General features: G+C 36.4%; 1 pseudogene; it reads left to right on the forward strand.

Annotated features, from left to right (window-relative positions):
• The first annotated feature begins 456 nt into the window (after positions 1–456).
• LOC132155510 (neprilysin-like) overlaps positions 457–17237 on the forward strand; it is a 140634-nt pseudogene continuing 123853 nt past the window's right edge.

Below are 17237 nucleotides of genomic sequence, written 5' to 3' on the forward strand. Positions count from 1 at the left end.
CACCTCCTTCATTCACCAAAGAAAACAGATCCTGGAGGGTGCCATCTGACTGTTGTTCTTTAATTAGTTCATCTCGAGAAACACTATAGAGTGGAGATAAAGAACAAATGTTAACAGTCACCACAATCAACAGAGCTTTCAGGGATGAAATCAGACTTTTCTACATTGCCAATGACAGACTGTAACTCAGACACAGGGATCTTATCTTCAGTACCATTGCAAACAGTATTACTTCCTGGGTGAGAGGAATCTACAGAAAAAATTAAGGTATCACTAAGATTAATCTCCCTGTCGTCTGATATTTTCTTGGCCTTCGCTCTAGTAATCGCACATGTAGGATATAAGTTATGACAGTCAGAGGAGTCATACATTTTTCCTCCAGCAGGAACTACTATAGGTGGAACCCCATCATCTGACTTTTCCCACACATTCCCTCCTGCTAGATCATTTCCAAGTATGACGGTGACACCAGGTACAGGAAGTACTGAACGAACTCCTACAACAACATCCCCTGACACAAGCTTGGAGTTAAGATGAATGCGGTGCAGAGGAACTTCCATAAATCCCATCTCAATCCCTCTAACTAAAACATTTGTCCCAGTAGCAGTACTATCAGACAAAGGCAGAAGTCCTTCCAAAATAAAAGACTGTAAGGCACCTGTATCTCGGAGTACACAAACAGGAACAGTCTTCTCAGAACCAGGCAAAGACACGGTTCCTTCTGTAAGAAATGGTGAATAATCATTATGACTTTTAACATCATCTACCTCAGAGATATTCTTCTGCATTTTCACAAACTGAGCAGGAATATGGTTTTCACACGATGTAGAAATTAAACCTACTGTTTTGGCAGATCTCTATTTTTTCTTAAGAATCACACAATCAGAAATTTTATGTCCTGCCTTTTTACAATAGAAGCAAACAATCTCTCCTTTTACATGTGTAGCAACATTGTGACCAGGAGAAGAATGATCAGGAGATGAATGAGAGGCAACATTTTGACGTACAACAGTCGTTTTGCTTTTACCAAAAACGCTGGACTTAGATCTATGCAGATCATTTAAATGGTTAATCGAGCCTCTGTGAGTAAGAACAAATTCATCAGCCATAAGAGCAGCATCTGACAATTTACTTAGCTTATGCTAATTTAAATACATAGCGACAGCATTTGGTCCGCAATGTTTGAACTCCTCCAAAAGTATCAGCTCTCTAAGCTGTTCATAAGTGCTAACCCTCATTGAAGAACACCAACGATCAAACATGGTTACCTTTTCTCTGGCAAATTCAAGATAAGTGCACTTCTCAGATTTAAAAAAAACTTCTAAACCTCTGACGATATGCCTCAGGTGCTAATTCATATGCTTGTAATGGTGTAGACTTAACAGTTTCATACTCACGGCTTTGCTCAACAGTTAACGCAGAGTACACTTCTTGTGCTCTCCCTGTTAAAACACATTGCAATAATGTCCAAAATTCTTTGGGCCATTTTAATGATTCTGCAACACGTTCAAAATGAGAAAAATATTTCTCTACCTCTCTCTCAGAAAATGGCGATACCATCCTAATGTTTTTAAAAACATCAAACACAGGTGCAGCAGAAACTGATTCATTAGCTGACACGGACTGTGTAGCACTAATCTGAGCTGTTTTTGCATTCAGCTCTAACTCACGCTTCCTCAACTGAAATTGTCTTTCATCCCTGTCTCTTTCAAGCTGCAACTCCAATTTTCGCAAGTCAAACTGCTTCTCTAACTCTTTCTCTTTTAAACTCAAAGCATCACGTTCGGCACGAAGCTTTTCAGCATCAACGCCTAACTGCTTCTCTTTTAGAGACATTTCACTAACCTTTACACTGCTGTCATCAACATCATAATCAGGAAACGATTCACCCTCATCAGGGTTAACGTTAATATTGGTAACAACATCTCTTATCTCTAAAACACCCCGCTCGAAAAGTGCACTTTTCAAAGGGTTCGTTATAGTTTCTTTAAGCTTCTTATCGTTACTCGTTAACTCCACGCAAAAATGCTCCGTAATCCTCACCAACTCTTCCTTCGTGCATCTCTCCAGTAAGATTTCTGAAGGAAACGCGAAGAAATCTTCAATGACTGAAGACATACTTATTAGAGTTAAGCTAACACGATCAAAACAGTAAACAAACACTCGCGTGAGAACGCCACTAACCTACAACGTTGAGACTACAAATCCCATAAGCCACTTCGCCAGGGACCGTCGTAGTATGACACGCTGCAACTCCGCCTAATTACAAGATGAAAAAAAAAAACTTACCACAAGTAATTTTCCATATCTTCTTAACAGGCATTACAAACAGCACAGACACAGATAAATAGTAAACAAAGTGTCACCTTAATTTAAATGAAGAAAAAAAAAAAGAGACTTCAGTTCCTACCTACCTACTCAAGAAAACGAACTAAACCTACCTAATCTTCAAAGGTGTACCGGACTCGAGGCGGCGTTTAAACGCTGAACTCATGGACAATTGGTCATTTAAACCAAAAGCCTGAAGCGTACCCCCGACAGAGTTTTTAAAAGCTCCGTCCAGAATAACCTTCAAAAATAAATAAGGCAAAATAACAAACTAAAATAACAAACAGTGCCCCGATGGAAGGATTATTTAAACCCAGCTGAGGTCACTCTTACTTACTTACTTAACTTACCGAAGTCTACTCATTTAAATGTTACACAGGTGAAAAACATTATACTTACTCATGCATGTAACACTCTCGGACGAGCCTCCAATTTTATGTTACGACTAGCTCGTTTTAAAGCCGCAACATAAAAGAGGAACCAATCAAACACTGTCGTTTGAATAATGAAGATAGTTTTTATTAACTTCAATTAGAATAATTACCATTCATACAAACATTAACATAAGTCTAGGGAAAGGAAAACAAACAAAACAAACTACAACAAAACAAACATTAAAGTTACATGACATAAAGTAAGTATAAGCAAAGGATCAATAAGAATGAGCTGCTCCTGTGAGAGTCATCCCACAGAGAGTGCTGAACCAAATGAAAACTCAAACACTTAAATACTAAACTCTTAACAAGCAATCAATTAACATTTAACAATTAACATGGGGGAGTGACTCAAAACTCCCACAGACTGCCACCATCAGGGAAGGAGTCACTCAGGGTCGTTACAATATACCTTATCCAAATAATTAAATAAAGATATTGCCCACAATCTTAAATATGGTGCAAACATTTTTTGTTACTGGCATTCAGCAATGTCATCTCTTTACGTTTTGTACAAATTACAGTATTTCATACTGACTGAGCTTCACTGATTGTCATATTCCACCATATACACTACAAGATTGGGGGTTAATAAGGTTGTTTAAAAAAAAAAAAAGACAGGAATCATTCTTATACACTTCCTGCAGTTGGAAAACCCTACTGTTGGAAAACCCTACTCTATGCAACCAAAAAAATATTAACCTAGTATAAAACAAAACAAAACAAAACAAAAAAACCTTTGAAATGTAGACTTTCTATGTATCAGCTATAAATGCTGGATCTCTACATGAAAACACATAAAACTGGCAATTAGTGGGAAGCCTTGGAGTGGTTCTGTGGCCTGTAAAGCCTCTCATCTATCCAGCTCAGAGTACATCACTCTCTATTTCTTTAATGTCCTATTATAAGTACATGTGAAGGAAACTACAGTCTGACAGCATATACTAAGCATTCTGAGTGATATATTAAGCATTCTAAGCCACAGTCATGTTGCACACTCTTAATGGGTTTATATGATGCGGTTTAAATTTTTCTGTTCTCTTCGGAGTGTTATAAGCTCTGGGTGCATAAGTCTCAAATCCAGAGAGAATGGCTCGTTCTAACACACCCCAACATTTCTATGTCACGATGTGGAAAGATTTGCATAACACCGCCAAAATGTTCTTACAAAGAAAGAAGGCATAACTTTTATTCTCGCTGATGCTGGGGCGGTGCCATGTTGTGAAGAACCTGTGAAAGCTAAACTAGTTTATGTGGCCTTCTAAAAGAGGACACGACTAGAAATCATTGGTTTGTTTGTCTTTACAACACTGTTCCAGAACATTTCAAACCAAATGTTCAGATATGTGCAACTCATTTTATAGAGGACTGTTTCTGTTCTTGGGATAGTCTACAATGCTGGATGTTTTGACTCACAGACTGTAAGTACGTTTACATATTTAATTACATATACAACACATATTTGGTCATGCTGGGAGATCGCATGACAGTATGTTAAGGGGCGTAACATTTCTGTCACACGTTTGAAGTATTCGGTCAATCACAATGCACTGGTTAACTGGCCAATCATAGCACACCTCAGTTTTTGGAACAATGAGCTTTGTAAAAAACTACACGTTTTTTACAGCAAAACTGCTTGCTTTTTTAGCCATTTGTTGCCCCCGTGCCAACTTTTTTGAGACCTGTAGCAGGCATTAAATTTTAAATGAGCTAATTAAGTGGATAAAAGTGTAAAATTTCTCAGTTTAAACATTTGCTACGTTATCTATGTTCAATTGTGAATAAAATATTGGCTCATGTGATTTGAAATTCCTTTAGTTTTCATTTTATTAAAATTTAAAACACGTCCCAACTTTTCCGGAATTCGGGTTGTATTTAGACTCTCTTTAGGGATATATTTCACAAAAAAAAAAAATCAGTTTCCTCACAAATTACAATTACACTTGAAAACGTTTTAAAACTTTTATACTACTGCCGCTGCATGGTCTTGGTTATACATAGGTATTCATACATAACATTAAAAGGTTCAAAAAACACATATTTTTACAAATTTGAATTACAGATCAAACATAAAATGTATTATGTTTATGATGATTTTTATGGTGCACCTTGTGGTGAACTTTGGTAATATTTTATTCATTGGTAAATGATTACAGAAATTTAATTAATTTTAAGATTTTAAAGATTAGTCTTTGAAACGAGCTTGCTCCAGAAGTTAGCCAGAACCAAAATAAATTTTCAAATTTCAAATTGAGTAAATGAGCCAACTGCTTTATATAAATACAGCTGAAAAAAAAAAATGTATTTGTGCGTCTCTCCCGCACCACACCGTGACAGTTGTAGAACCATATTTTATTTAAAATACATATGAACACTCTCAATATCACATTGGCTGCAGGTATTTAAAGAGAAGACTCTAACTTATCAAGTAGTGTTAACTAGTCATGACAGGGTTGTCTGAACATGCAAATCCTTATTCTGTACATGAAAGAAGAGCCATTTCATCAGAGTATGTGTGACAAGTGCGATTAAGTGTGTGATTAAAAGTGTGCCTGTCTCCACCTTAGTTTTACAAGTTGTTTATTATTCTTGTTTAAGTATAATTAACTGAAGTGCTGTTATTCAACCAGTCCCTGTCTAAAATAGTTACACCAGTCACACGTTTTCTAAGCTTTTAACCTGCTGGACCTAACCCATGCAGATTTTGTGATGTGACTGAGATAAGAGACACTGCCCACTTGAATTACAATTTACCCAGAAGTGACTAATTTGTCAAATTATCACTGACATTTTCCATCCTCCCTCCCTCAAGGACAGGAGGTATGTGTCAAGAGAGACCACACTCAAAGACGCTCACTGTGATATTACATGTGCTTGAATTCCACTGAATCTGAATCTCTTTAACTCTTTTTAGGTGATTTTCTACGGGCTGCCCCAGAGGGACAGCAGACCATGGCTGAAAACAACACTCAGAAAAAAAAAGCTCCACTGGACGTCACTGGAGATTGGTCTTCTGACAATTGTATCGCTGCTGTTTGTCATTATTGTGTCCCTCATCATCCTCTTCATCACACAGAGTGGAAAAGGTGAGTGCATGAAATTTTTTGTGCCATTGTGTGACATAAATACTGGCAGTGCTGCTTTTAAGCTGCCTTTTCCATTGTGGTTATTATAGAAATTATTGGAAAAGCTAAAGTTCCTCGGCCATACTGTATTCACACTTAATTTTGATGGTCCCTTTTAAATATTTTTTTAACTATATATGCAATTGCATATATAGAATATCAGTAGACTGTCTTCTTAATATCTGCTAATATACTTTATGTTGATGGTCTCCCAGCAGACTTTCTACTGACTATAAGTAACTTTGCAAGTACATGTCAACTTACCCCCCCCCAACCCTACCAGTATACTAATACTCTACTAACACTCTAATAAGAGTTATTAGACATGTACGTGCAGCGTTACTTACAGTCAACAGAATGTGCAAAAGGGACCATCTAAATAAAGTGTAACCTTGTTTTCTATTAAATATGGCTGGACCTTACCGTGCTAAACTTATTTTACACAAGCAAATAATGTCAAGTTAATACGAATGATCAATACATCTTAACAAGTCTAAGTCATACAATATTTTCTATTCTTGAAGGAGATGGACAATAAAATAATTAGTTTATTTCTACACTTCTTTTTTTTTTGTGAAAAAAATTTGATTTCACAAAGATTTCAAATATTTGATGCTCCATACAAAAAAAAAAAACTGCAAACACTAATACTTTTATATTGATTGCATTGTATTTAGTATATAATTAGTAAATATATTAAATTAATAAATACAACTCAATTACACAAATTTGCTAAAATTGTACCCATTTGTCCACGAAAACACAAGGAGAATGATATTTAAATATTCCAATATAACAATACAGAGAAATAATCAAGAAATACTTATTCAAAGCATATTACACAGGGACTTATAACACAACTTATTAATTCCAACACTAATTATTAATCACAGATATTCTTTTCACAAAGGAAAAATTCATAAAACAAAAATGTATTATAAAGATAAATACACTGAAATAAAGTGTGTTGAATTTACACGATTTAATCATGTACATCAGTTCCACATTAACCAGTAAAGTAGCATAATTTCTTCAAGTAAATTCAACGTCTGTTTGTTTGTGTGTGTGTGTGTGTGTGTGTAATGTATTTTCCCAGGGCAGTATTGAATCAAGCTGGCACATACTGGTGTGCTATCTACCCTATAATATGGCTGTTTACCCATGTAAGCCCTTTTCCCTTGTTAGGCCTCTGAGCAGCAGATGGAGCTTATAGGGACTCACTGCAACTTGCTTTTCACACCCAGATCAGCCATTAATGTTCTGGTATAAATGTTTAAACAGCAAAGGAAGATAAAATGCTGAAATACAGAGATGATTTCCACATGCTCTTCCTCTCATCCACGGGAGTCTGTATAGGAGGGCAGGGCGGTTGGGACTAAGGTGCTTCTGATCTCTTGTGCTTCTTTTTCCTTTGTAGATGGAGTCTGCATAACAGCTGACTGCACACAGTCAGGTAAATGTATTTTACAACATATAGCAAATAATTAATTATTAAAAGATGTTTCCACACTGTGCGTGATGCGAAAAAAAAAGTGAGGTGAATTATAAGCATGAGCCCTGTCAGACTGGTCGTGGCGGAGGTGTTGCAACAATATATAGTGATATTCTCAATGTTACCCAGAAAACAGGATACAGGTTTAACTCTTTTGAAATACTTCTGTTAAATGTTACACTGTCAGACATGCAAAAGAAGTCTAATGTATCTCTTGCTCTGGCTACTGTGTATAGACCACCAGGGCCGTATACAGAATTCCTAAAAGAATTTGCAGATTTCCTCTCAGACCTTCTAGTTACAGTTGATAAGGCGCTAATCATGGGAGATTTTAATATTCACGTTGAGAATGCAAATGATACATTAGGACTTGCGTTTACTGACCTAATAAACTCCTTTGGAGTCAAGCAAAATGTCACCGGGCCCACTCATCGTTTTAATCATACACTAGATCTAATTATATCGCATGGAATCGATCTTACTGCTATAGATATTGTACCCCAAAGTGATGATATTACAGACCATTTCCTTGTATCGTGCATGCTGCGTATAACTGATATTAACTATATGTCTCAGCGTTACCGTCTGGGCAGAACTATTGTTCCAGCCACCAAAGACAGATTCTCAAATAACCTGCCTGATCTATCTCAACTGCTATTTGTACCCAAAAATACACATGAATTAGACGAAATTACTGACAACATGGGCACTATTTTCTCTAATACATTAGAAGCTGTTGCCCCCATCAAATTGAAAAAGGTTAGAGAAAAACGTACTGTGCCATGGTATAACAGTAATACTCACTCTCTCAAGAAAGTAACTCGTAGTCTTGAACGCAAATGGAGAAAAACTAACTTGGAAGTTTTTAAAATTGTATGGAAAAACAGTATGTCCAGCTATAGACAGGCTCTAAAAACTGCTAGGGCAGAGCATATCCACAAACTCATTGAAAATAACCAAAACAATCCAAGGTTTTTATTTAGCACAGTGGCTAAATTAACAAATTACCAGACGCCACCTGATTCAAATATTCCACCAACGTTAAATAGTAATGACTTTATGAATTTCTTCACTGATAAAATAGATAACATTAGAAATACAATAGCGAATGTAGATTCTACAGCGTCTAACACTTCAGTTTCATCCATCGCACCCAAAGATAAACTGCAGTGCTTTACAAATATAGGACAGGAAGAGCTAAATAAACTTATCACTGTATCTAAACCAACAACATGTTTATTAGATCCTGTACCCACTAAATTACTAAAAGAGCTGTTACCTGTAGCCGAAGAACCGCTTCTCAATATCATTAACTCGTCGTTATCTTTAGGTCACGTCCCAAAACCATTCAAGCTGGCGGTTATAAAGCCTCTTATTAAGAAACCCAAACTAGATCCTAGTGTACTGGCAAATTATAGGCCTATTTCAAATCTTCCATTTATGTCTAAAATTTTAGAAAAAGTTGTGTCTGCTCAATTGAGCACCTTCCTGCACAAAAATGATCTGTATGAAGAATTTCAGTCAGGTTTCAGGCCCCAACATAGCACAGAAACTGCACTTGTTAAAATTACAAATGACCTGCTTCTTGCGTCAGATCAAGGCTGCATCTCATTTCTAGTCTTACTTGATCTTAGTGCTGCATTCGACACCATAGATCATGACATACTCATAGATCGATTACAAAACTATGCAGGTATTCAAGGGCAGGCTCTAAGATGTTTTAGATCCTACCTGTCCGATCGCTACCATTTTGTTTACTTAAATGGGGTGTCATCTCATTTATCATCAGTAAAATATGGAGTGCCACAAGGATCCGTCCTAGGTCCCCTTCTATTTTCAATATACATGTTGCCCCTTGGTAATATTATTAGAAAATACGGAATTAGCTTCCACTGTTATGCTGATGATACTCAGCTATATATCTCAACGAGACCAGATGGAACTTCCCAATTATCTAAGCTAACAGAGTGTGTTAAAAATGTAAAAGATTGGATGACAAATAATTTTCTCCAATTAAATTCGGATAAGACAGAGATATTAATTATTGGACCAAAAAACACCACACAGAATCTTGTAGATTACAATCTGCAACTAGACGGATGTACTGTTACTTCCTCTACAGTCAGAAATCTGGGTGTTATATTAGACAGCAATTTGTCTTTTGAAAATCATATTTCCAATGTTACAAAAACTGCATTCTTCCATCTTAGAAACATTGCCAAGCTACGAAACATGTTATCTGTTTCTGATGCAGAAAAGCTAGTTCATGCATTCATGACCTCTAGACTGGACTATTGTAATGCACTTCTAGGTGGTTGTCCTGCTTCATCAATAAACAAGCTACAGGTAGTCCAAAATGCAGCAGCTAGAGTCCTTACCAGGTCAAGAAAATATGATCATATTACCCCAATTTTACAGTCTCTGCACTGGCTACCTATTAAGTTCCGTATCAGTTACAAATTATCATTACTTACCTATAAGGCCCTAAATGGTTTGCTCCTGTGTACCTAACTAGCCTTCTACCACGCTACAATCCATCACGCAACCTAAGGTCACAAAACGCTGGACTTTTGGTAGTTCCTAGGATAGCAAAGTCCACTAAAGGAGGTAGAGCTTTTTCACATTTGGCTCCCAAACTCTGGAATAGCCTTCCTGATAATGTTTGGGGTTCAGACACACTCTCTCTGTTTAAATCTAGATTAAAAACGCATCTCTTTCGCCAAGCATTCGAATAATGTATCTCTTAAATTGTGAGTGTAGTTGCATCTGCATTTTTATTCTTTAGCTTGGGTTAAACTAATTTTACTTTGTTGGATCAGCAGCTATGCTAATGATGTCTCTATTTTGTTTCTATGTTTTGCCACGTAACTAGGATTTACACAAGCTCCAGTCTGGATCCAGAACACCTGAGAAGAGATTATGCTGACCCTCAGAGGACCCCAGATGATCCTAACCTTGAATCAACAAACAGAACTAACAATTATTGCTACATGTGTGACTGCATAATATAATTACTATTAATTATTAATATTGATAGTTCATCATCTAGCTGACTACGTCTTGTATTATTATTATTATTTTTATTTTTCTAAAATCCTGTCAAACGTGCACAAACTACTAGCTACTACTAAATATTGTAGAAACATAATTTTCTGTAAAGTTGCTTTGTAACGATTTGTATTGTAAAAAGCGCTATACAAATAAACTTGAAAAAACTTGAATTGAATCGCCTACAAACTGTGCTTTGACAATGAATGTGAAACAATTGTTCGATTTCTGCTAATTCATGCCTTCATGTTAGGTGACACTGGCCAACAATGCAGTTTACCTCAATATGTATCTCGTAAATGGATTTAACATCATCTGCTGCTCAGTATACAGCATTTTATTAAGATAAACAAGGTTCTACACCAAAAACAAACTATCTATAATGCTTACAAGAATTGGCCACATCTTAAAATAAAATTAGAAGTACAATTAGCATCAAGCTACACTTGAAAATGTATGTAATTATTAATGTATTTACTTACTGTGATAAAGTTCTTATGTCAGAGAAGGAAGGAGACCAGGGTCGGCGTTTCTGAGGCTCGTGGGTTTCTTTATTAATCAACAAAAATAAAACAAAGTCGCGCCACCTGCCTATTCGCTTAATTCAAACCACTGCTGGGCAATTCACAGTCTTGCTTTTCACGATCCTGCTTGAGTCCTCAGCTCTCTCTGCCCTCGTTGGTTAGCGGCTGGCTTAAATACCGCTTTCCCACGCCAATCACTGCAATGACAAGCAGGTGTCACTCGTTTCTCACTTAACCCACTTACCACCGCTCGTCTCTTCACTCTCTCTCCCATCACAGACCTCGCTGAACCACGCCTCCCCTGCCACACTTACCCACTTTAAACCATCATACAGTGCTTGTAATAACTTCCAATTGTGATCTATAGTTGATTTTGATTAAGTAGAACCATGCACTCTTTGTATGTTTAATATCACTACACTGCTATTATTTGTCATAAACATCATGTATTGCTATCAAAATACTATGAGCTGCATACAAAACACATACAGAAAATATACAGTCATAATCATATGTCTATTTGCATTCATATTTCATGTGTAGAAAAAGTGTGAATGCACTCTGAATCATAACACTCGCGCACGTGGAAGAAAACGAACAATCCTCTACAGATCACAATTCAGTGGACAGTAGATATGTAATTCTTTATAAAGAACATGTGAGAATAAATCTGTTCTCAAATAACAACAATAACAAGAACTCAGCATCCACTCTCTTCTCTTATTTAGGATACTCTTCTTCTGTGTTTGTTTATACTGGTTTTTGAAACAGCGCTACCACTCATGTCTTTTTGTGCAACAGCATCTGCTCTTGTATGTGGAAGCATGCATAGAAATCTATTGTTTCATTCCAGTGCGTAACCGATCCGATATTCATTTAACTTTTTTGTGCTCAGTGTGGAAAGACATTAAGAGTCAACTGATAGCCTATCTTACACATATATATATTTTTTCAGTAACACTTTAGAATACTGTTTTCTTACTACATAACTAATAAGGAATTATTGAAGAACTAACAGGTAATTCATTAACACTCAACTCACTACTGTTAACTACTAAGGAAGATATGTTAATTAATCAGTATGTAATACAATTTTATGATTGCGTTAAGTAACAGTTAACTAATCAATAACTAATGAATTCTCTCATACCTACTGAAGAACTACTATTAATTATCTACTAGTTAGGGTTCAAGAAAAATAACTATGAAATAAATAAAAATGAACAGTTATACACAATTTCATTGAATTGTGACCCTTTCATATAAAAGTTATTAGCAGTAGTAGTAGTATGAAAATGCAATATTAATAAATGCAATACATTTTACAGAGGTTTTGCCTTTGTAGTGAATTGTTTTGAAAGAAATCAGCTTCAAATAGGAACCCCACCATGACTCCAGTGCCTTGTGATAACTTACCTTAGTTTTTATATTTTATATACAGTACTGTATGTGTGCCTCATCAGCATATACCACATTATCATTAATTCAAATTCTTTATGTAAGGCAAAGCCTGAGGAAAAGTGAAAATACAGGTAACCAATTAGTAATTAATAAATAGTTATCAAATAATTCTGCAGGACTCAAACCTGAAACATTAGGCCTATTCTAAAGTGAAAATATTGGGAACCCATTAGTAATTAATAAATAATTATTAGATAATTCCTCAATAATTACTTAAAACCTGAAACAGTATTCTAAAGTGAAAACATAGGGAACCCATTAGTAATTAATAAATAATTATCAAATAGTTCTGCAGGACTTATTTCTAACCTGAAACATTAGGCCTATTCTAAAGTGAAAATATTCGGAACCCATTTGTAATTAATAAAGAATTATTAGATAATTCCTCAAGAATTACTTAGAACCTGAAATAGTATTCTAAAGTGAAAACATATGGAACCCATTAGTAATTAATAACGAATTATCAGATAATTCATATTTTATTCAATTTTAACATACTTTAACATACTGCCCACATTTAACCTAATTTAACAAAATTTTTATAATCAAAACTTAAACATTTAGAAGCAGACAAAATGCATATTTCATTTCCATTTGTAATATGGAAAGATGAGGACCCAAAAGCGATAATGCAAGTGAAGCTCCTTTAATAGAGAGTAGCGATGCAACAAAACTAGTTATAACAAATAACAGAAAGCAGCCGATGAGCTGGTACCCAAACAGTGAACATAAAGTCTTTCACGTAAAACAGCAAACAGAATGTTTTTTTCGGTAAACGGATCAGCGCTTGGGCAGTGTGCGAGGATAGGCGTTTGCTGACCTCCTCTCTTAGGAGATAACGTCAGATGGCAGGAATGGTGACTGCCCAGAATACTCGTCAGCACCAGCAGGACTGGACAGAGAGCAGAGCAACAGGTTAATCCAGAGCACCGTTTGATCTGACCTGAGACTGGAGAACAAGAGGCAGGATATGACCCGACATGACACGATACAACAGGACAGGATGATAGTGTAGCTTCTGCATCAACAGCAAACAAAGTAATCTATCAGAGAGCACAGAAAATGGGGAACTAGAAATAGCAAGGATGATTAGGGAAAAGAAGAGAACAGGTGTGAATCTATTAGTTCAGAGGATTGTGACAGAGGAGAGATAATGAGAAACAACTGAAGAGGTGTGTGAGTGTAACAAGATGACCAGCAGAGGGGGGGGCGAATCCATGACACCATTATAGGCTAATAAGTGGACTTTAACAAAGTGCTACTGTAGTAGTACTTTGTACGTGTAATATTTTATTGTGGTATCTGTACTTTTACTCAAGTACTTGATTTTTGGGCTATAGCCTGATTATTATAGTGATTATTTGCGTATAACTGTTCATTAGTAGTTACTTCATAGTTATTTTTCTTGAACCCTAACTAGTAGATAATTAATAGTAGTTCTTCAGTAGGTATGGCAGAATTCATTAGTTATTGAATAGCTAACTGTTACTTAACACAATCATAAAATTTTATTACATACTGATTAGTTAACACATCTTCCTTAGTAGTTAACAGTAGTGAGTTAAGTCTTAATGAATAATCACCTGTTAGTTCTTCAATAATTCCTTATTAGTTATGCAGTAAGTAAGAAACAGTATTCTAAACTGTTACCTTTTTTTCATTGTCATAAAGATGATACATACAAATATTCTCTGGCATTGTAGCATCTCGCCTCATTGAGAACATGGACCCCACAGTCAACCCCTGTGACAACTTCTTCCAGTATGCCTGTGGTGGTTGGCTAAAGAAGAATATCATTCCGGAGACCAGTTCACGTTACAGTACCTTTGACATTCTCAGAGATGAACTGGAGGTGGTACTCAAAGGTAGAATAACACAACCTTACTACTGTAGGCTGTAAGGCTAGTTATCAACTGAAAAAAATAAATAAAAATCCATGTATTCCAAAGCCAATAATCTAAGCCAATTGTTGCCTTCACTATTATAGAAAAGAGAATAAATTACTGGAAATTAAATGGAGAAGTGGGTTCTACAAGCGATCCAAGCCAGAATCAAATTTGAATAATCTGTAGTTTAAAGTATGCAGACTAACTGTCAGGCCATTTCTCCCACTAAGATAAAGTTCATGACACAATTTTGTAATGTGGCATTGTGGTTAGCAAGCTAATGCAGTCTGTGTAAAGGAAGATCAGATATTTGTCAATGAGAACAGGATCTGTTGAGCAGCAATCCTCCAGCATGTTCTTGTCAGGTCAGCCATCTCTCCTCTCAACCCGTGATCAGTGAAATCTAACTCCTGCAAATTGTGTTGGATGGTGACCATGATTTCACCAAGTATAACATGTTCCTAGCTGGATCAACATATTTGTTGTTCATAGAACAACATTCCAGTCTAGCAATCAGAAATTATGTTTTATTAATAAGGTTCGGAAGGAGCACGATCAGATAATCATCCAATTTGGCACAGGTGCATCTCGTTTAGCTAACCATCTTAACTAGCACAACTACGACAGTTTTTCAGCATCCCTCCTCCACCCCAACTCCTCACTTCTAATCTATTTTTATCCCAAATTAGGGATGGGGGTGTTCTTTGGGTTCGGCCTATGCTCCGGGCCCGGACCCCTCCCCCAGGACAGCACGCCAAAATATGCCTACCATTTGCTATCAGATTAGATGTAAGGGTGAACTCGTGAATTAAGGAATAAGATTTCTTAATATGTCAGGTTTAGGCTTACAATCAGGGTCAGGTTTTTTTTTTTTTTGATCGAATTTGGCTACTTTTAAACTGTTGCCATGGGTTGATTTCCCCTGTGGGTTAAGGGATTGAAATGTTGCATGAATTACATTTGACTTGTATTGAATGCTTGTATTCATTTCTACCTCATTTCTACCATTTCTAATGATCAATATGCATAATAGTCAGCTGCAAATATGTCTTGACCCCAAAAATATTCTAACAAAACGATCAATCAAATGTACTTAAAAACATACAAAAAGTTTACCAAAGTTTGACTCCAAGAAAGACCCCGTTTTCAAAATGGCAGCCGCCAGGACCTTAAAATGACCATTACTCCTTTGTATTCCTCCTAGATCAGAAATATTGGTGCCTGATACATGTTTTGGCCTTGTAATATTCCAATTAGCATATTTGCATGATAGATAAGTGATTACAAGTCTAATTATATATTAAAGCAATTGGTTACAAGCATATTTATGGGGACAATATGTACAATTTCCCTTAAGTACAGGTACATGTAAAAAAAAAATATAGAATATCATGGAAAAGTTCTTTATTTTTTTGTAATTTAATTTAAAAAAGCAAACTTTTTTATATTCTAGATTCATTGCACACAAACTGAAATATTTAAAGAGTTTTTTGTTTGAGTTCTGATGGTTATGACTTATAGCTTAAGTATCTCAAAAAAGATCAATCCAAAAAAAAAAAAAATTACAAAACAGAAATGTTCAAGATCTCCAAAGTAGGTTTAATTATGCACTCAATACTTGGTTGGGGCTCCTTTTGGAATTACTGTCTGTGGCACTGCAGGTTGCTTTGATGGGGGCTTCAGCTCCTCTGTATGGTTTTTCAGATGTTTCTTATATTCCTCTTCACAATACCACATAGATTCTTTGTGAGGTTCAGGTCAAGTGAGTTGGCTGGCCAATCAAGCACAGTAATATCATGGTCAGCAAATCACTCGGAAGTGGTTTTGGTACTGTGGGCAGGTTGTCAGGGTTATGCACTATCACTTTGTTTTATGTTTTGTTTCTTGTGTCTAGTGTCAGCAGATGGCCTTGTTAATTGTTTTCTCGACCATGTGCTCCTTTAGCCCCTCCTCCTTGTTTCATTTTTAACACACCCTCTTGTTAGCCTGGTTAGTCTTATTGTGCTCACCTGTCCCTCATATATTTTCCTCCCTATTTATAGTGCCCGTTACCCTTTCGTGTTTGCTGGTTCATGGTCATTCTCACCCCTCTGTCTCTGTCTGAATATGTGTCCGTGTCTCCTTGTCTGTTTGGTCTTGTGCCCTTGTCTAGTCCTTGTAGTTCTATGTTTTTGACTTGCTTCTTATTTTAGTAATTTGTTTGTTCTTGCTTTTGGCTTTTATTTGTAATATTTATTTAGTTTTTCTAGTCTTGATTCTTGGTTTTGTTTGATTATTCTATAAGTTGGTTAAATTGGTAATTTCTTACTTTGTTACTTAACCTTTTATTAGTTCATTGGCTTATATCTTTCCTTGTCTTGAGTTTAATTTGTGTTTTTGTGGAGCTTTGTCCTGTCTAGTCTTGTGTTCGAGTTCCTGACCGGTCCCTGTGTGTCCTGCCGTAGTTCTACCTACCTGGCACTTGGTCTGTTTCAGAGTCAGTGGTCAACAAGTGTCTGAGCTCTGCTCTATGGTGCCTTGTGTGGTTTTCTCCATCAGCCTGGTTTTGCTGCCCCCTCTGTTGCCAAGTACTCTGCCAGTTGTTTCCCGAAGCTTTCCCAGTGGCCTCCCGTAGCTGTTCCTGTTTACTGTTTTCCTGTTGTTGTATCTATTGTTCACTTCACTACCCTATTGTATCAGTCTGTTTTGTCAATAAAACCTTATTACCTCACACTGCAATTGGGTCCTCCCTCCTAGATCCCTGACATAGGTGCTAAATTCCTGCTGCAAAATTAAATCAGCATCTCCATTAAGCTTGTCAGCAGATGGAAGCATAAAGTGCTACAAAATCTCCTGGTAGATGGCTGCATTTACTTTGAACTTGATAAAACATAATGAACCAACACCAGCAGACGTCACGGCCCTCAAATCATCACTGACTTCAGAAACTTCACAATGGA

This window comes from Carassius carassius, chromosome 13 (assembly GCF_963082965.1).
Source record: "Carassius carassius chromosome 13, fCarCar2.1, whole genome shotgun sequence".
In the NCBI taxonomy this organism is placed as follows: Eukaryota; Metazoa; Chordata; class Actinopteri; order Cypriniformes; family Cyprinidae; genus Carassius; species Carassius carassius.